The 21,604-nt window shown below is 42.4% G+C and overlaps 1 protein-coding gene across 2 annotated transcripts in view; it reads right to left on the reverse strand.

Annotated features, from left to right (window-relative positions):
* Window positions 1-21,598, reverse strand: part of Acvr1 (activin A receptor type 1) — a 126,679-nt gene extending 105,081 nt beyond the window's left edge. The window contains exon 1 of one of the 2 annotated variants that reach the window (XM_008841748.2): window positions 21,420-21,598. The gene's annotated coding sequence lies outside the window, so the exon portion shown is untranslated. Of the gene's footprint in view, window positions 1-21,384 lie in introns of both variants that reach the window. The other variant, XM_008841747.2, reaches the window with a different exon arrangement.
* Window positions 21,599-21,604: the final 6 nt, after the last annotated feature.

Raw genomic sequence — 21,604 nt, forward strand, 5'->3', positions numbered from 1 at the left:
AAATAAATAGATAGATAGATAGATAGATAGATAGATAGATAGATAGATAAATAAATAAATAAATAAGTAAATAAATAAAGGAACATAACACTGGGCAGGGTGGCACAAGCCTTCAATCCCAACACTGGGGAGGCAGAGGCAGGTGGATCTCTGTGAGGTCAAGGCCAGCCAGGGTTACATGGTGAGAGTCTCAAAGAAAAGAAAAAAGAAAGAAAAAAAGGAAAGTAACCTAGAAACATAGACTTCATCAACAGACCAAGATTAGACAGAGGGAGAGATCAGTGAGTGGCTCTTTGCGATAGAACTACCAGACCCAAAGTGCATTGAAAAGTGTCTTTATCCACAAAACAGACTTCACACTCTCCCAATGTTATAGACTAGTTTAGCCTCTTGAAACATTTTTCAACCAACTAACAAACCCCTCACAAGGTAGAAAACTGTCACAATCAGAATCATAGGAAACACTCATGGGTTTTTTAATGCTCTAAGTGAACAACTCACATATACTCCTGTCATCAGAAGTACCAATTTTAGAACCAGGCATTACAGCTCATGCCTGGAATCCCAGCACTGGGGAGGCTGAGACGAGATGTAAAACCTGAGCTGTAGAGTTGAAGCCAGACAGCACAGGATACGTGGTGAGTTCCAGGTTAGCTTCACCTACAGTGTGAGGCCCTCCCCGCAGGCCATAAAGAGGGACAGCTTCTTAGCAGCAGGACAACTGTGGTCATCTTCAAGAAAGGACTTCCTATACTGCAAAGTCTCCTCCAATGGCAGCAAACATCACTATCTGAGTTACACATGCTGAGTCCACAGTCTTTCAGCAGGAGGGTGGCTGAATCAAGTAGAGAGAAACGACTTTATATTCAATGACTCATATTTTGCCCTTTTCTCCTCCCAAAAGAAATAAGCTCTTAATGGTACACCTTTTGATGACCAAACATTAACTCATCTACCTCAATCTCTTTGATGACTAAAACATTCCTTGCTTTATAATGAAACAGCTTGAAATTTTAATATAAACACAAGAAAAATAGTCTAATTTTTATGACTTTTCCTCAACCCAGGACGCCCCAAGAAATAAAAAACTTCAATTCAAAAATGAATTATACAAAAGAGATTACATCCTACCAATCCTGAGTTGAAACAGAAAAATAGAATATGCTTTTGTCATCTTGCGGCTGTAATTAAGGGTGGAAAAAAGCCTGAGTATTCCCCTGTAGGACACCGGGTTGAAGTACTCCTATCTCATCCTTGGTATGCTCTCTTGAAAGTTCCCCTGCATATTTCCAGCTTCCCCTGAGCAACTCTTTCCTGCTTTCAACTGTTCACTGCTCATTCAAAACCCCTCCTCACTAATCAAAACCTGTCTCTTGTCCTGACTTACTGATTCCTTTTCTTTACTCTCTCATCAGTCCCTTTCTCCAAATCCTAATACTGTATCTTTAACTACTCATGGGAGAGATGACAAAAATGAAAACTTGACAGTGGTTCATTGTGGTAAAATAGCACTCCCCTCAATTCCAAACAACCCAAGCATTCATTGAGTGCCCATGATGGGCCCACAAGATTGGCTTTCCTGGGTTGTAAACTCCTTGAGTGGAGTTGATTCAGTTCTAAGTTCATCTATCCATGACCCCATTACCCCAGCTCATCAGAGACTCTTATACAGAGGCAACCCCCTTCAAATGCAGAGAGATTTCAGCCTCCACACTAAGGATGATATTAAAACACACGGTCTGATTTATGATGGCTCAATTTAATGATTTTTTTTTACCTTACAACAGTGTGAAAATTATAAGCATTCAGTAGATCCCAAACTTCAAAATGTGAATTTGGGGGCCAGACAGATGACTCAGAGGGTAAAAGCACTTACCACATAAGCCTGAGTTCAACGCCTGTGAATTTTAATCTTTTCTTTTTTGAAAAAATATTTTATTATTTTTATGTGTTTGAGTGTACTGCCAGCATGTATGTAAGTGCACCCATGTTGTGCAATGCCTGTGGAGGTCAGAAGAAGGCACTGGATCCCCTGGAACTGGAGTTACAGGCAGTTGTTAACTGCCATGTGGATGCTGGGAATCAAACCCAGGGTCCTCTGCAAGAGAAGCCAATGCTCTTAGTCACTAGGCTATCTCTCCTGTTCTGAAATTCAATCTTTTCCAAGGCTAATGATATGGTAAGATGCTCCCTTTCCGTCTCAGCCACAAGCTCATGAGGGTAAACAATTGATGCTCTGTAGCATACTGTGTAGCTAAGCTATGACATTACTAGGTTAAATGTATTAAATGCATTTTGACTTCTGAAAATTTCAACTTACAGTGGGTATTCTGGGATACAGCCCTGTCATAAATCAAAGGCATTTGAATAAGGAATATCAAAATAAAGTGACCAGAACTGGATATGTTTTAAATATTTACAAAATATGCAAGGCAGCAATATTGGGCTGACCTCAAGAAAATTACATGGTCCAATTCTGAGGCGAAAGTTAGGAGCTACATGATCTATGATGCCTTTATCGATCCCATTGGTGTATTTCTGGGATTTTGTCATTCAAAGGCCTGGAGAGATGGCTCACTGGTTAAGAGCACTGGGTGGTGCTCTTCCAGAGAACCTGAGTTCAATTCCCAGCGACCATGTTGGACAGCTCAAGGGCACATACCCACACACAGACATACACATATACACATAATTAAAAATAAAAATCGCCATGTGTGGTGGTGCACGCCTTTAATCCCAGCACTAGGGAGGCACAGGCAGGCGAATCTCTGTGAGTTCAAAGCCAGCCTGGTCTACATAGTGAGTTCCAAGACAGCTAGGGCTACAGAAAGACCCTGTCTCAAAAAGACCAAATAAATAAATAAATAAATAATAAAAATCAAATATTTTTAAAATGAGAAGCATCTTTTGAATGAAAAGCCCCCCCTTCTACCCACCACTACCACCATCACCCAATTTCTCAGAACAGCAGTGAATGAATGAGATAATAACTCAACTATGAACACTGGTCTCTACCTCAGGGGCTGGGAAAAAGAAGGAAACACCCTCCCCGCCGATATAATGTAAAACATATTACACCATAAGTCAGGGTTCCATCCTGAACTTATCCCAGAATCATTAATCACCAGCAAGTCCTTACTACACTTAAACTTCAGGTTATTATTTCCCCTAACAGTGGAGTAATCCTACTGTCTGCCCTGCTTCCTGCACAAGGTGCCTGAAAAGATCAGAAAGTGTGGTAGGCTTTGGTGAGCTCCAAAGTCCTCCCGGGGGTGATATCAGGACAAAAGTAGGACTCTTATCACATGCTATTTCATTATCACCATCAAAAGACTCTAAGCACATAAATTCTGATTTGAGATTGTTGTGTCCAGGAAATAACAAGGGAAGCTTCAGGAAAGAGGGAGAAGAAAGCAAATTGACTCTCCTGGAAAGTACAGCAAGTTCATGGAACCCCAGAGGGCTCTAGGCTTCCTGTGGTTATCTGACCATTCCTGTGTGTTTACTCCTTGTTGAAATATTTTCCATGAATAAGCAGGTGTCTACTCCCCAACAAGCCTGGATTTAGTACCTAAGACCCATGCCAACCCAGGCTCTTTCATTTGTAAATGCTTTTAGAAAAGTCCTCAGGTCCAGCGAGCTATCTCCCCCTTCTCAGTCCACTACAATCTGACTTCCAGCTGAGTTTACAGAAATATCACCAAGGACCTTCTAAAGGCCCAACACAAACTTTCCCTTGAGCTCTTACGCACAGGTTCGTAAGATCGGCCAGAGCCCTCCCTTAGTGTACAAGCTATCTGTCCCCACACTACTGTTCTGCAGACACTCCTGCCAGACCTCAGGGTAGATCCACTCTGGGCTATTCTCCCTATAGAATGTGATCCCCACCCAAAATCCCCTGGTGCTGCAGTAGGAACAGTGCTAATCTGTCCCCAGCTCAGTACTATCCACTGAACTGTTAATTCCTTTTCTTCTGACTACCCATTGGCCAGCTCCACGAATGTCCTAAACCCCTCTGTCCAGACTTGTTGGTCACCTTCCATATTCCCTTGCAACCCTGTCCCTGCTCCCTCATCCCACCTTATGAATCTGGTCCCATGCCTTATCAGTTCTGTGCTCCAAACAGCCTTAAAACTCTCTTAAGCCACACCTGCCATTAAAAAGGCCCCTGCCCTTCTCACTGCTTGCCCAGTCTGCCGCTCCTCGGGAGTGTTCCCACAGTGGTGCACACACACACTACTGCTGGTCCCCTGGCATGCTGCTAAGTGGTTATTTTGGCTTCTTTCTTTTTAATGGATAATGTTCTTTTCTACTTCATATTAAAATAAATCCATAAGCAGTGCATCAAGACTGCATTTCCATGGGTTTAATTGCTTTGAACCAACTTCCATACAAGACAGAATAACCTGAGGACCTTTGAAACAAGTAACCCAGACCAATTAATCTCAGTTCCTAGGGTGGGGCACAAGGATGCAGACAAGGTGGGGACCTCTCCATTAGAATGAGCCTAGAGCAGGTATTTAAGGAAGAAGGCAGAGTCTACTGGAAAAACAAAGTCCTATATATGATAAACAAATAGGGCACCATTTTTTGCCCAGTGTTTCAGTACTGAAAGTCCATATCCTGGGACATCCTTGTTTCCCAGGCAAACCAGACAGCTGGCCTCACAACAAAGACAAGGCAAAGTGTCTAGAGTTAGAGCAAGCAGTGCTGGCAGTCTGCTAAGCCTGGGGTGTTAACAGCTGTGAGGCTGCACTGGGTTCCTCTGTGGAATAAATTTGGAAGACCCCAGGGATTTCCAGTAGACGTGATTAAGTTAATGATTTTCCCGCTACAGCACTTGCAATGGGCCCTCCACATTGTCTAGGACACTTATCTGAGGACTTTGTGGGGAACATCATCTGTATAATTTAGATTGCTGATTGTGTGTGTGTGTGTGTGTGTGTGTGTGTGTGTGTGTGTGTGTACATGATGTGTATGTGTGTGAGCACAAACACCATTGTGCAGGTATGGAAGTCAGAGAATTAACTGTTGAGTCTGTTCTCTCCTTCTACCTTTCCGTGTGTTCCAAGGATCAAACCCAAGTGGTTAGGCTTGCCCAGCAAGAGCCTTTGCTCTCTGAGTCAGTTTAGCGGCTGATTTAGGTGTCAAGAAACATGGGGGCTAGGGAGAGGGCTCTGTCAGTGAAGTGTATGCTGCACAAGCATGAGAACCTGAATCCAGATCCCAGAACCCAAGTAAACAGTCAGGCAATGCATGCTCATAACCCCAGCCTGGAGAGGAAGAGAGGCATCTCTGACTCTCATTGGTCAGCCAGTCTTGCTGACTATATGAGCTTCAGGTTGGTTCAATGAGAGATCGTGTCTAAAAAAAACAAAGGTGTAGCGGTGAAGGAAAGATACTTGATCCTGACCTCTGGCCTCCACATGCAATTTCATACCCATGTGCACATGCACACACCACACACTACACACAAAAGAAGCATAATTCATGGTAAGTGTCCTGTATTTCTAGACAATTTTTGGAAAACGTAAGTCTGATATTATTTCTGTGTTATCAAACCTGTGCTTAAAAAATAAAAATAAAAATCAACATTCCTTAGCAGGTGATTGGTCCTTTCCCAGCTCTCTCACCTTTTACCCCTTCTGTACACTCACCTGATGTTTCTCAGATTTCTAGAAGCATTCAAGCCATCTGCTGATTGCATTGCAAAGCTGGTTCCAGTTCAGCAGGATCCTGGGCAGCCCCAGGACTCTGTGTTTCAAATGGCAGTACTACACCACCTCCAACCTCACTAGCATACACCGAGAAGCTGGGTCTTGCTTCTATTTACTTTAAAAGGATGCAGTCCTTCCTGAACATCTCTGCCCTCTGCAACCTCAGAACTTCCTACTCAACCTGCAGGAGAGGGGCATCCTCACACACACACGACTCCCCTGGAAGATGATTCCTAAAGCCCTCACAGCAGAGGTGCACATCCCAGATTCAGTTCACATCTAAGCCCCATCCTGGGGCTTCTCTGTTGTAGCTTTGCTATTTGTTTTTCTGCCTCTGCCAGGCTGAGCTTTCCAACAGCCTTTTTGTCAACATGTTCAGTGGCTGGCTCAGTAGCTACTCATGAAAAGAGACAATACGTGAAAAAGAGATAAATAATACATGAGCTTTTTCCAAAGACATGTAGAAAATAAGGCTGGGACTGAGGATGTAGCTCAATGGTAGAGCATCTGCTTAGAGTGCATGCTGCTCTGGGTTCCATTCCCAGCACTAGGGAGAGGAGGAAAGTAGAAGGGGTTGGGAGGCAAAGGAAAACAAAGAGAAGAGAAAAAGAAAAAAAAAAAAAAAAAAAAAAAAAAAGAAGAAGATATTAGGACTGGTTGCTGTGGTGGTTCCCAACTATAGCCCCAGCACTCTGGAGACTGAAACAGGAGGATGAGGTGATCAAGGGTAGCCTAGGTTAAACAGTAAGACATCATCTCAAAAACAAGCCCCAAGCATCACGCATGCCTGTGATCTCAGAAATTCAAGGTCATTGTAGGCTACAACCTAGGCTATGGGAGAACTTATCTCAAAAAGAAACAAGACATAGTGAAAAGAAGGCTGTCATAGATAGAACATCAATAAAACATCAAGTCTGCTAATCTAGAGGTCTATGGTTGGTCTGTGACTAGACAGTCAGCAGGAAGAGTGAGCATAACATACTTCACTTTTTTTCCTTATACAAAAAATATGACACAGGCAGGTGTGGTGGCACATGCCTTTAATCCCAACACTTGGGAGGCAGAGGCAGGTGGATCTCTGTGAGTTCAAGGCCAACTTGGTCTACATAAGGAGTTCCAGGCCAGCTGGGGCTACAGGGAGACCAAAAAAGAAAAAGAATTCCCAGGTTTCTTGAAAAGTAAACCTAGATAATCTTCTGATCAACATTTCACAGACTCAAACTCAACAGGTACAGTGGGACATGAGCCACCACTTCACCTCCCAGTCTACATGCACCCACTTTACTGAGGCTCCTTTTGACAATTCTAAGTTTAAACACATCTTTGTGAAGGGTACAGTAGCAGGATTAATGCAGTCACAGCCCTCAAAAATCATGGGCAATGTATCACACTTAAGAGAGCATCTGAAAATGTGTCAATAATTAGAATTAGACTCTTGCACCAGATCTAATACACTTTCACTATCCTTTTACTACAACTGATGTGGAATTAAAACCAGTTTCTCAAAAGTGCAACCCTTAGATCATAATTTAATCCTAAAGTAGATGTATAGCCCATCACCCTACAGAGATACAGCACGTTGCACTCAGGAGAAGAAAAGGCTGCAGTATTGTAATGCATCATTCTAGGTAAGGTGATCACCCTTAATGCTGAAAGGGTAAGCTACATTATGGAGGCAAGATTGCTTCACTTGTGTTTGAAGATTGTCTCTTTAAAATTATGCATGACTCACAGCACAGACAGGGCCACTGTACCACTACAGTCCTTTCCCCACTTACATCCCTATGAATGTAGCCACAAATCTAATAGGACCAGGTAAAATGTTTATAGACTTGTGCATAATGTATGTAAATTGGGTTACACTATGATTTAGTGACTGGCTTTTTCTACTTAACCTTATTTTGTACACTCTTCATGGTGATTCATTAATTCCAAAACACTTCTGTGTACCTACTATGGGTAAGGCACAAGATAAACACACACACACACACACACACACTATATATATATAAATCTCAATCTCAAATAAAGTACAGATTCTCCTTACTATTTACCTCACAGATATATCGACAGTTTATACAGGGAAGTACATATAAGGCACAAGAAAGAATTAAGGATAGAATTAGACAGAACAGTCAACAAAAGGCTCTTTGAAAAGAAAAGTTTTAAAGCATGATCCTGGGCAGGCAAGATGGCCAAGCAGTAAAGGCTTTGCCACCAAGCCTGACTACCTGCATTTGATCCCTGGGACCCTCGTGGTAAAAAGAAAACCAAGTCCCTCAAGTTATCCTCTGACTTTCCACACACACACCATGGCATGTGCATACCCTCATGCATGCACACACAAAAAAGTAAATACGTAAATAAATGTAACGAAAAATATTTAAATGTGATGTGGGGTCGGGCATGGTGGTACACACCTATAATACCAGCACTGGAATCAGAGGCAAAATGATCACAGCAAGTTCAAGATCAGCCTGTTCTACATATGGCAAGCTCTAGGCCAGCCAGGGCTACATAAGAAGACCAAAAACAAAGTATGATCTATCCATGAATTCATCTAAAGTAGTATTTTTAGTGATTACATATGATTCGATTTTATGCATATAAATAAACCCTAACCTCTAATGTAGAATATCTAAGTTGTGTCCTTTTATTTTTTTCTGCACTACAGCTAGAGGAGTAAATTTGCATACTGAAAATGATTTAGTAAATGCTTTTTTAAATAGTTCAACCAAGTGCTAAAAAATGTTCCAGAAAAATTTATATTAGCAACTCAGAATTTCCAAGTTTATCAAATGAAAGATTCAAATACAGTGCTTGATTGATTCAAATACAGTGCTTTTATTCTAAAAGAAAAATGCAGTACAGAGAATAAACATGAATTTTATGTTATAGCGTTTGCTTCTGTTTAAGTTTTTTGTATTTTATTACTTTTATTTTATGTGTATGAGCGTTATGCCTGCATGTAGGTAAGTGCACCCATGTCACACAATTCCTGCGGAGGACAGAAGAGGCTGTTGGATTCCCTGGAACTGGAGTTACGGACAGTTGTTAGTTGTCATGTGGGTGCTGGAATTAGAACCCGGGTCTTCTGCAAGAACAGTCAATATTCTTAGTCACTGAGCCATCTCTCCAGCTCTTGGGTTTAAATTTTTAAATATATCTAGTTTGGTAAGCCAAAAGAAATACAATCATATTAATAAAAAAAAGAATGATGATTAAGGGCTAGAGATGCAGTTAAATGGCAGACCTCTTGCCTAGCACATACAATGCCCTGGGTTCGGTTCCCAGCACCACCAAGGGAAAAAAAAAAAAACTAATTAAATATTTCGAAAACAGACCTTATTTTACCCTCTTCATTTTACAAAATGATCTGCTCTGGTCTGCTCCAAAGTCATAAATAAAATTTTTGCTGTTTCTTAAAGACTGTCTATCACCAGCCTATTGCTTTTTTTTTTTAAGCTATTATAAAAATAAACTTTTTCCCTAAGTCTAAAAATCCATTGTGTCTACTGTTGATCAATAACAAAAAGCTGACTATATGAGTTCCTTGGTCACTAAATGCCTACTTATCATTCACCGTATTAAAAAAAATTAAGTAAAAATCAGCCATCAGCCATGTAAGCTCTGCTTTTAACATGAAGCATGGGCAGACATGGTGATTTAAAACAATCAAAGTAAAGCTGTGGTTTGCAAGGCTTCCAAAGCCTACAGTTATTCAAAGACTCAAACACAGGAAAAAAGAAAATCACCAGGCCCTACTTACTGGAAAGACCAAACAAGAGAGAGACTGCCAGGCTTGGTGGCTCATGTCATTAATCCCAGAACTCATGAGGCAGAGGCAGGTGAATCTCTGGGAGGGAGACTAAAGAATGACCAAATTATTAAACTTTATGAAGATGTGAGAAGTGAGTCTTTGCCTAAAACACAGAAAAGAAAATTACTTTCTTTGACCTCACAATTGGCTTAGAGACAAAGCAGGCAGAGCTGAGTCTTCTGTGGGGCTATCATTCTTACCACGACATGCTGTTTCACAAACACAGATGAAAAGTCCAATTCATGCCACTACATATATGAAATTTACAATGCAAATATCAATCTTTTGTATTTATCCCCAGATAGATAGGAAAGAAATTAGTAGGCAGCGCTAGCTAAAGGTAAATGTACGATGGTGTTCCACAAGGGAACATGTTCCAGAATCCAGTGCATGCTCTAAGTGGATAGCACCAAACCTACATAAACTGTGACTTTCACTGTACGTGCATGCCTATGATAAAGTTCAATTTATAAGTTACAGAGAAGAAAAGATTAACAATAATAATAGGATAATTCTAATAATATAGTAAACTAAAATGTATTTAAAATTTATGAACAATTTCTGGAACTTTCCCTATAATATTTTCAGACCACAGAGGACCACTGACAAACAGTAACCTCAGAGTACAACTCTGACTAATGGGAGATGGCTGCATACATAACCATAGTCACTGTGATACTGCAATGCATAATGTTGTCTAAAAAACCACGGCACACAATACAGTGCCTTTCAAAATCATGAACTGGGCTGGAGATGTAGTTCATCTAGCTCACCCAGCATGTATAAGGCCCTGGGTTCAACCCTCCAGTAATGGGGGAAAAAAGAGCCTACTTTGTTCATTCTAATAAGAAAGTTTTCCAACACAAATTGCTTAGTTTAAAAAAAAAAAAATGTGCTGGGTAATAGGATGTAGCACACATAGAAACGAAAGTCCATTAAGTAGTCAGAGTACTGATGTGTTCCTTAGTTCTCGCTATCTGGGCGGCTAAAGCAGGAGAATCGCCTGAGCTCAGGAATTCCAGGTCAGCCTGGGAAACAGCTAGACTCTGTCTCCAGTAAACAAACCAATACTAGTATGTGATTGCAAATGTAATATTATCACTGGGAGATTAAACAACTTGGATCTTCCCCCTTTTTTAAGCTGGGGATTGAATCCAGAACCTTCCTATGATAGGCAAATAAATGCTCCACCATTGAGCTGTACCCCCAGCCCCAACAATTCACCTAAATGATGTTTTCCTTCAAGAAGGTGGGAGAATCTTGTATCATGTACAAGCATTCCTTTCAGAATGTAAACTACCAAAACTGTAAAACGTTAATGAAATCACTTGATTTCCAAGCAAAAACATGTATAGGAACCAATATTAATGTGCACATGTTAATGAATAAGTTAAAAATAAAAAGATCAACTTGGCTTTTTTAAAGGAGTCAAGTGTCTATGAGAACAAAAGAGCTGCCCTCCTGGAAGACTTCCACACACAACACCCACATCTGAGGCTGTTGCCCCACCTGCTGACAGAATATCCTGAACAGGAAGACCTTAAAGGATCGAAAGGGAATCAAGTAGGAGAAGTGCAGGATGCTGAGGTGGCAAAGTAAGAAACAATAACTTGGATAGAATCTGAAGCAAACATGCCCAGGGGAGGGGGTTCATCTGAATTCCATTCTCAGTCAGCTAGAAGCCAGAATAAATCCCCAGTACGGTCATCACCCTGTGTCATCCCCCCATCTGTGATACAAAAAATAAATAAATAATATTTACTTAAAAATTAAAACAAGAAAGCCATTGCTAGAATCAGTTTCACCTAAGGAAGGCATGTCCGTAAGTTACACATGTCATCCATCAAAGGAGATCTACTTGACTCAGAGAAGATGCTTATGAGTTCCCATATTGAAAAATAGGAAACTGTGTTTTTTTACTCCTTTATTAGAATAAACATTTAGTTTATCTGTGAGGCAAAACACTTGACCCCAAAAGTCAATAAAAGACTTCAAACTGTTTGCCCCTGGTTCATTTTGTCATGCGCACCTCAGCCCACTTTTTCCTGTTCCCAATTTCCAAATGGACCTCCCCAACAACACTCATCCTCTCCTCAAGCACCAATTCAGATATGATCACAATAAAAGCCAAGCCCCAAACCATCATCTCCAGGTTTCTGTTACCATATCCCCAACTTCTCACAGGGCTGAAGTAAAACCTTTCATGTCCTTGTTCCACCAGAGCTTAAGCCCAGCACCAAGTTCCATCCCAAACCAGCCCCCTTGCCAAATGTGCATTTTCTTCTAAGATGAACACCATTCTCTCAGCGGTCCAGGTTCCTCAAGTCATGTTTGCCCATACCCACCCTCCCTCTCATCACAGTGACTTACTCTACAAACTCTGTGGTGCCCCCAGCCCCAAACCAAAACCTGTTCCATCTAGTCTCACTTTCTCCTGGCTTTTGAGCATTACACTTTCACCTTCGACACTAGACACATAGCCAGGGCCAACAAAGCTGGGGTCTCAAGCTCATGCAACGACAGAGGCAATGCAGTTAGCATGCAAGAGGGACAGGACAGGTAGGGAGATCCTAAAAATCCAGCACAAGAATAAGACATGCGTAGCTACTTAGAGCAGCCCTCCATAGCTGAGAGAAAACGAGGTCAGCTAGGACTGAGGCAAATAAAGCACCCATGTCCCTCAGACAATCGCAAGAAGCTCTCACAGGTTCCTATAGGAACAGGGTCGAGGTACTGCCAATATTTTCAATGACAAGAACACCTGGAAATTTGGATCTTTTAATGGGAAATTTCCTCATTTTGAATAATGGCAACCTTTTAATAATGTTTTAAATACAGTAACACATACAATTTTAAAAAGGGGAGGGGAACAGCCAACAGCACTGGCTGCTCTTGCAGAGGATAAGGGTTCAGTTCCCAGCACTCACACGGTGGCTAACAACAGTCCCAAACACCAGTTCTAGGGGATATAGCACCCTCTTCTGGCTTCCACGGGCATTGCATGCATGTGGTGCACTGACATCAATGCATACATAACACTCATACACATAAAATAAGTAAATAATTTTTATGTTTTAAATACAATACCAATCAGAACACAGCTGAGGTCACTCACTTCAGTACTACCAGTTTCTTCTTCTAGCTTTCCATGATGTAGGACATGGTGACGTGGGAATTTACAACCACAGTTAAAGCTCAGATGTATGACCTTAGATATGTTATGCTGCCTTGTGGGTTTCAGTTTCTCCTTCTATAAAGTGGATGTGGCAGGAGTAGGTACTTCAAGAGGACATGGGCATTAAATAAACTGACACAAGTATTGCTCAAGGCCAGCTTCCCTTTTTTTGAGACAGGATCTCATGGATCCCAGGCCAGCATCAAACTCACTATGTAGCTAAGGATAACTGAACTTCTGATCACCCTGCCTCCACTTCTCAAGTACTAGGATTATAGGTGTGCACCACCACAGCTGGTTTAAGCAGTGTTAAGGATCAAACCCAGAGTCTTCTGCATGCTGGGCAACAACTCTATCAACTGAGATATGCCCAAAGCCCAAAGCTTCCCATGAATTATCTTAGCCTTCATCCTGGCATTCCAAGAAACAGTAAAAGGGTTCCATGTTTCCCTTTCTTACCTCTTTCTCTGGGTCTCACCCTCTATGCTCCACATAATCAAGGCACAACACAAAGTATTGAGAGAGCCTACTGTGCCTTCCAATTGTCCCAGGTCTTGCATGTCCCCAAGAGGCAGCATCTCAAGATGTAAAATCTGATCCAGTGATTGAAAGTATGTGCAGCTATGTTGTGTATACAACTTGTCTCCTACACAAACCTGCTACTTCTTATTTACTAGCCCCATTCCCTATTTTTAGAATGCTATCCATTCCACAACTGAACAGGTATAGATACCCATCACCATGATAACATCAAAATGGCACCTCTTCCCAAGGCTTGCCAAACAGCTGCTTCCTTAAAGATGTTGGGCTGATCTTATCCCTCTAGACCTTGTGACCAAGGTACTCCACACTCTGCCATTTTCAGATGTGTAATTCTTCTCAAGTATACCTTAACATCAAGCTGGTTTTACTGAACTTTCCATACCTAACCCAAGCATAAGAAGATGATAAATATTCAGTAAATGAAGAACAAAGAAGTAAAACATGTAGGAGCAGGAATGCAGGGAAATTTTACTAATGAAGATGATGACAACAGGTGAACTCTGTTTTTAGATTCAAAGTGCTGTCCCTGTTAACCTTTCATTTTTCGATTTTGAACAATATCTAGAGTGATGTTCCAAACTGCATTCCCATCGTTCTGGTATGGGCAGGTACTGCTGCCTTCCTCTTTCTACTGAAAGCCACCATCTTATTCAAATATGATCTCCATAAACAGGCAGCTGAGGGCTCCTGCCACCAGTTTAATCAGCCTCACCTTTGACGCTGATTAGGATCAACATGATGATGCTCTCAGTGCAGGCTCAAAGCACACATTAGTCACTGTAATCTGATTTGGAGAAACAAACAAAGACTCTTGCACTAAGGAAAGAAATTGGCGGGAGGGGGGGCACACAGAGGTAGGGGCTTTCTGTAGAATGACTAAAAATCCATGCAAAAAGAAACAAAATTCTCCCTCACATTAGCAACTATTCAATAAACAAATTAAGGCTAATTTCCACAATACCTAGAACAGAACAGTTTTTTTCTAACTGCTGATTAAGGCCCATTAGCAAGTTTTGAAATCAATTTAGTAGATAGAGATCAGAATTTTTAAATAAAAATTGAATAGAAATTAGAAAGCATTACAATATTGTCTGGTGAAACCTGTAATTCAGCTTTATTTCTAATACACATGTGTGTATGTCTGTGTCTGTGTGTGTGTGTGTGTCTGTGTGGGTGTGTCCGTGTGTGTACCAGACCGTAAAGGAAAACGTATTTCTGAGGGTCAAAAGCCTATTGAAAACACTGAAAAAGAATATGTACGCCTATATAGTATTATCTCCACAGAATACACTGCTCCACTTTTCTCTGGGTCCACACTCATGAGATACTTATTCCAGTCACCTGTTGCCCACCACAGTTCAGGTTCTTCAAGTTCAAAAACCATATGAAAAACAGCATAAAGCCCACTTGTCCTTACCATTTTCCTCTTTGAAAAAGGAGAAGGTCACTCTAGATAACCAACTGTCCTTGTCCCCCTCCTGACTATTCCTAGCTCTCACTCTGTCTTATATAAGTCCCTGAAGAGAAGAGACACAAACCCAAGCGTTAAGGGGTTCTTGGTGACATTGCTTATAAGCAGTATCTTAAGGACAGTGGTCAACTGCACTCTATTTTATTGAAGCAATAGCTTCAATAAAAGACTGAGAACTTGGGTTACAATACTATCTCTAAGCCTCTATTCAGAAAGCTTACCTCTAGTTCTTTTTTTTTTAAGGTTTTTTTTTTGGTTTGGGGTTTTGTTGTTGTTTTGTGTGTGTTTGTTGTTTGTTTGTTTGTTTTGAGATAGGCTCTCACTATGTACCCCTGACTGGCCTCAAACTCAGAGATTTGCCTACCTCTGCCTCCCAAGTGCTAGGACTAAAGGTGTGAGCCACCACACCCTGCCTGATTTTATTTATTTTTATTTTATGTCTATGAGTGTTTTGCCTGCATGTATGTAAGTGCACCAAGTGTGTGCCAGTGCCCATGGAGGCCAAAAGAGGGCACCAGATTCCGAGGTAGTTAAGGATGGGTGTTATCCACCATGTGGGTGCTGGGAACCAAACTTGGGTCCTCTGCAAGAGCAGTAAGTGCTCTTAACCACTGAGCATCTCTCCAGCTCCTCCTCCAGTTCTTTTTATTACACATTTTTCTCAGAACCCACTCACTGCAAACCCCAAATATTACTTCTAACATCCAGTCCAGTCCAACATCACCTTTCACCTTCCTTTACTCCCTTTGTCCATTTCTTATAAAAACTCAAGGTTATGTTTTCAGTGGTTCAATCAATAACTTCCATCATTGGCTAAAGCAGAAACAAAGCCTAGAGCAACTTGTATTTCAACGGCAGAATGCTTCATTGTAACTATAAATGGCCAATCTTGGCTTTCATAAGTGACCAAACCGCCCAGTCAACCAGTGTTCAAGCTGAACAGTGCCTCACGGTTATGCCCACTCAAATTCAGCCCTTAAAACCTGGTAAATGAGGAGTTTGCTTTGGATTCCATCCATTTTCCAAAGAGGTCATCCACATTCTTTCACCTCTGACATAAGCACAGCCTACCACTCACTCTGTTTTCACTGTCAACTGTTTAGGAAGGAACATTTGCCACAAGAAAAAAAAAAAAAATCAGAATAAAGGGCTCAATTCACCAAGTGTTTGGGATCCACATTAACACGGGGCACCTTGCTCTGAGGAATATATGGGAAAAAAAGGGGTTGAAATACTCTTCTCCAGAATGGAAGTGTCTCTCTTAAATACAAAAACAAGCAAAGAGGGAAATGTACACCAAAAAGAATGCAATAAATATTTGTTGAATTCACTAAGTACAAGTTACAGCCAAGTATAAAAAGGGAGGTCAGTGGTAGAGCAGAGGCTTATCAAGAGTAAGGCCCTGGGTTCAAGTACCAACACAGACAGAAAAAGAGACCAAATACAGCTTTTTGTGAGTGTCTTTCACCCCTGTCACCCACCCATGCTAAGAGACCCAGTCTCAAGTTTAGTATTTTCTCTGAGATTTTCCCTTTACTTAAAGTAATCTTCCATTCATTCTCTGAGAATTAAAACGCCATGTATTGGGGCTGGAGAGACAGCACAGTGGTTAAGAACATGCACTGAAAAAAAAAAAAAAAAAGAACATGCACTGCTCTTGCACATTTCCCAGGGGTCACATCAAGCAGCTCACGGTGGCCTGTAACTCCAGCTCCAGGGGACCTGACACCCTTTTCTTACCTCCTTAGGGCACCTGCATTCATGAGCACATATCCACATACAGACACACACACATACACACAATTAAATATTTTCTTTTTTTTTAATTTACTGCCTATATGATCTGACAATGTGTTAGATACAAAAGATACAGAAAAAAATGAATAAGGCCCTGTCCCTGCTTCCACAGAGCCCAGTGAGACAATTTGAAAGCTTGGAAATTGGTGAGGGGAATGAACTGTACATAGGAATAAATGGAAGCATGGATAACGTGCAGTCCCAGACCTTAAAGAGGCTAATCAAGGCCCAGAATGAGAAGGAATGAGGATGATAAAATGGAAGATGGGCAAAAGGAAAAAGGTTGGCAGCATTCTCCTTTGCAAAGGGATTGCTCTGACTCTTGAGGCAACTGGCTTTCCGAGAGGGAAGAATGAACGAAGGCCAGAGGAGCCAAGGTCAGGCCTTAGGGTGGGTGAGAGCAGGTAGGTCTCTGAGCTCCATCAGGACACTTGTGCTACAGTCTCTCATGCCTCACTCCAGCCCCTCTCCCAATGCCTTCAGCAGCTACATGTATCTCCACAGAAGTTAGAGTGAAATCTGAAGTGACTTTCCCAGTCACTGAAATAAAGGCCAAACACCCAGAGTAAACAATGAAGCAACCCTAATGGGCAAAGTGGAATGTTGCTCAGAGCCCGAAAACCCCAAAATCAAACAATCAAGTCCTGGTGGCTCTGGAAAACAAAGCTCTCAGGAATCACAGAAGAGCCTTTAGACTTCCAAACACACTCGGATTTCCAGTGCTGCCCAGAAGAGCCCAGGCTTCGATTTTAATATTGGCGGCGGGTAGGTGAGCTCATTTTTTTTTTTTTTGTAGGAAGTACTTGAGTTTTCTTCTTCCTCCCCGACCCCCTTTGGGGGATGGAAGGGGGGGGGGGACTTGAACCCCTGGGTGACATTCTCAGCCTTTTTTTTTTCCTGGTGAGTGTCTCATTGGTTAATTTTGGAAGACAAAACCACCTTCCATCTGAAGCAAAGGCCAGAATGTGCGAGCCATACCAACTCCATGAAGCGCTTTCCAATGGAGTCTTTTTGTTGACTGTCCTTCCCAACAGACAAATTCTACTTCAGAATTTCTGAATCTTAAACCAGCAGGGCAAGTAAGTGCAGTCTAAGGCAATGGCTAAGAGAGAAGAAGTCAATCTTTCATTTGGATCTTCTGAGCTGGAGCTGGTCACAGAAAGAAACACAAAGTTTTCACTCCAAAAGATCAAAGAAGGTATTTTATACCAGGAAACCCAATTCCAAATCCTCATTTCCAGGAATAAAGCCACAGTACCCAATACTTGCCTGGGAAAACAAAACAATCCAGTCTGTGGATTCCAATCAAAATCTTGGATGGTCTCATTTCCCAGTCTCCCGAGCTTAAAGCTGTTAACACTTTATCTAAGCACTGCTCTAACTTAAATACCACCTCCAGCTTTGAATGGTCACTTTACCACTGGACGAAAACAAAGCCACATAATAATACTTCATGGCAGCATTCTGTGCTCCATCCCAAGTATTACATATACAAAGTGATGCTGAAAAGTACCAGCTGCAGCCCAACTCGGGGCCTCCCAGTAGAAATCCCAGCAAAGCCCTCTACTCACAATATGCTGTCCCTAGACTTACAGTATTGGGAATGAGGGTATAAAGAGCAGAAAATAGAAAGGGCATACCTCAACCTTACTCAAGTATAACAAATAATCAGCTTGCTTTAATATGATTACCTGGGGTTTTGTCAACCAGCCAATAGTTCTTGGGTGTCTCCTTCACGCAAGGCAGCAAGCTATGGCTACAGTCAGCAAAACGCAACGAAATATTCCCCCAAGTAATCATTATGCTAATGAATATAGGTTTAATTTTCTTTATCATTTTACAGGGAAAAAAAGCATGTATCATGTATATAGGTTACAAAGTGTAAAAATAAAATCAGCATTCATGAACCCATCAACTAATCCAAAAACCAGAATGTCATCAATAGTGTGACCTTCTCTGTCCTTACTCCAGGTCCCCGTAGCACACACATACCAGGTAATCACTATTCAGTACTTGAGGGCTCAGTACAAGTAGGAATGCATCTTTATGACTGCTTCATTTCCTAACCAGTGAATTGCTTCCCAAATAGGACAGTACACTATTTCTTCTTAAAGATAGTGTCTTCAAGTTTTTTTTTTTTTTAAAGGACTAATTGATGCTTTAAAGAAAAATAAGTAATTAGAGATAAGTGAAACTTAGCTATGGTAAACAAGTTTGGCAATAACTGGCAATCGTGGCTCTGGATACCAGTTCTGGAGTCCCACTGAATCCTGGCTCAATTTCCACTCAACCTCCTAAATTTTTTCAGCCTCAGTTTCCTATTGGAGAAGGGAAAATATGAAAATGCTGTGAAAAGCACCGGTAAGGAGCTGAGCACCCTGCCTGGTGTATACTCAGCATATCCAGTCACTCCTTCACATGGACATATCAAAGGGTTTGGCCCAATTGAAGCCTTATTTCTCCATAATTCCTAATGAGTTGGATACAAGATCTCATCACATGAAAATAAATCATGATACAAGGGTCTAACAGTCAAACAAGCCACAGAGGAGAGCTCCATTCCCAGTATTGATTACTTCTTCACCTTGTGACCTTGAAGAGTAAGATCATTTTTCAAATCCATTTCTGTCCAGTCCTTCCCTCTGTCAGAATGCTAGGCTACTCCATACAACCCCGAGAAACTCCTAGAAGCCTACCGTGATTGTCACAGCCCAATCTTGGGTAATACAAGAAGTTTGGGTAAGATACCCTCTATTTACCAATTCAGTCACTGTTGCCCCTTGTGAGTTTGAAGGAAGAAAATCTGGTAAATCACCACTTTGGGAAAAAGAAATCATTAGAATGCTATTAATCGAATTAAGTTCCTCACTCCAGAAACTCATTGCATTCCCAAATATGGCATCTTAACTCTGAATCCTTAATATTCTTTTTAATTACTTAGCAATTACAAGAAATTTATTCAGATTCAAGTGATCACTCCAATCCAACATGCAAAAGTTGTAGGACTATTATCTAAATCAAGTTTTATTTAAAACCACTCTCAATTTCAAGTAAAACTCAGCAATGCAGTTAGAAAAAAAAAAAAGAAAAAAAAAAGTGCAGGAACTCAGCATTCACTAATTCCAGTCCTTGTTCTCTGTCTGCCATCTAGCCAGAGCTTATCCCAACATCCCTCTGCACCTTCTGAAAATGCATGAACAGCACCAGAGACCTACTGCCCATCACAAAAGAACATCAACCTGAGGCACACAGCTCAACTTCAGAACAGTTTCATTTGTTAGTTAGAGGACAGAAAACAAAGGTAACCAAATCACTAAACAAGGGATTTGATCTTAGAGGCAGGTAATCCACACTTAAAAGAAGCTCATGTCCAAAGCAAACCCATGAGTGACAGGGTGAAGCGGGCTGGAGTTTCATACTTGGGCAGTGCTCGAACCAGAGAGACGTATGGTAAGGCGGTGTCTGAGGTCAGCACAAGTCTAGTGTCTGTCGCCTGCCCAAGCAGGGCCGCTGGCCAGCAACCCACCTCCAGAGACAAGTGCCAGGACATACTATAGTGTTTCCATTTAAGGCCTGCCACTTGGATCAGCCCGTCTCTTAAGTTTCTTAGCACCACCTTTCCAGGAAGAATTTTTTGGGGGAAAAGGGAGGTGGTGTCTATTTTTTGCCACCGCCTTCCCTTGGGCTGTCAGAACAGTCTGCATCTTGAGGACAGGATTCTTTAAAATCACTCGGTTATATCTCAATTCAGGGACTTTTCTCAAAAATTATAACACACACACACACATATGTGTAAATATATAAAACATGTATGGGGCCAGAGATTTCCCATCATCTAACACCAATCACACACCCCTAAAACAAAGGCCAACAGAAAAAAAATCCACTGCACCACCATCCACCTCTCTCCAAACGCCAAATTAATGACAACTTTTTAACCAACACTTTTCTTCTGCTACAAAATAGAGTGTTTTCTTTCCTAAGTCGCTTCCTGCACAGCTCCTCTCCCATGCAAAACTCCAGGGAAGGGGGAGGTAAGAAAGGGTGGGAGACGCATCTGGCACAAACTGGACAGAGCCGCGCCAGTCAAGAACAGACGGAAGTCATTGCATCCAGCAACCCCAGAGGTCCACATTTCTTCCCAACGCGCCCAAGGTTCTAGCTTCGCTGTTTTGGTTACAGTGTTGAAGGAAGGGTTTTAAACTTGGCAAAGTACCGTGCAACATCTGTAACCACGTTTGCCTTCTGAGGATCGGAAGATGAATCCCACATTCCTGGCTTTGAAGCTTTTTGAAACTGCAGCTAGGAAGGACAGAGGGAGGGAGGGAGGGAGTTGAACAGAGTTTATTGGCTGTCTCTCCAGCAGAAAATTCCTCTTGGAAAGGATGGATATTTTGAGGGTGGGGGTGATTCGCCCATCTCTTTACTCTCTACCCGGCTCAGCTAGGAAGGTGAGTCCGACGGCCGGGAGGTCAGATCGATTTACAAGTCCCAAGCGCACACCCTGAAGGAGTTCACACACACACACACACACACACACACACACACACACACACACACAGACACACGCTCTCTCTCTCTCTGTGTCTCTTTCTTCCCCTTCCCTCTATCTCCACCAGCCTACCCTTAGTGGACCATATGCTTTATCAACCGAGACCCCCGCTCCATGCCTCTGCCCCCCCCCATATCCCACCCTGGGCCCAGAGCAAGACAGTTTCGTTCCGCGGCTGCTTCCCCCACCGAGAGGGCTCGAAGCTTGCGGGAGAAAGAATGAAAGCGAGGGGGAGGCACCGCAGACGCCCACCCTCCCTCTGGATCCCGGCCTCCCCTCCCGCCAGGCGCCCTCCTCCCTCGGTCTTACCGGCTCCAGCGGCGCGCCGGACGACCTGCCCTCACCTCTGGTCCCGCGGCGGCCGGGGGCTGAACTCGGGGGAGGCGGAGTGCGCGAGGTAGCCGGGCCCTGCGAGGCGAGGCAGTGCAGCCGGCGACGGAGCCCGGAACTCTGCGGCCCCGGGCGGCGGCTGCGGAGGAGCAGGGCGGGAGGCTGGGCGGCGCGGAGCCGGCGCGGCTGGCCGGGAGCA

This window comes from Nannospalax galili, unplaced genomic scaffold (assembly GCF_000622305.1).
Source record: "Nannospalax galili isolate Female #2095 unplaced genomic scaffold, S.galili_v1.0 scaffold1181, whole genome shotgun sequence".
Lineage (NCBI taxonomy): Eukaryota > Metazoa > Chordata > Mammalia > Rodentia > Spalacidae > Nannospalax > Nannospalax galili.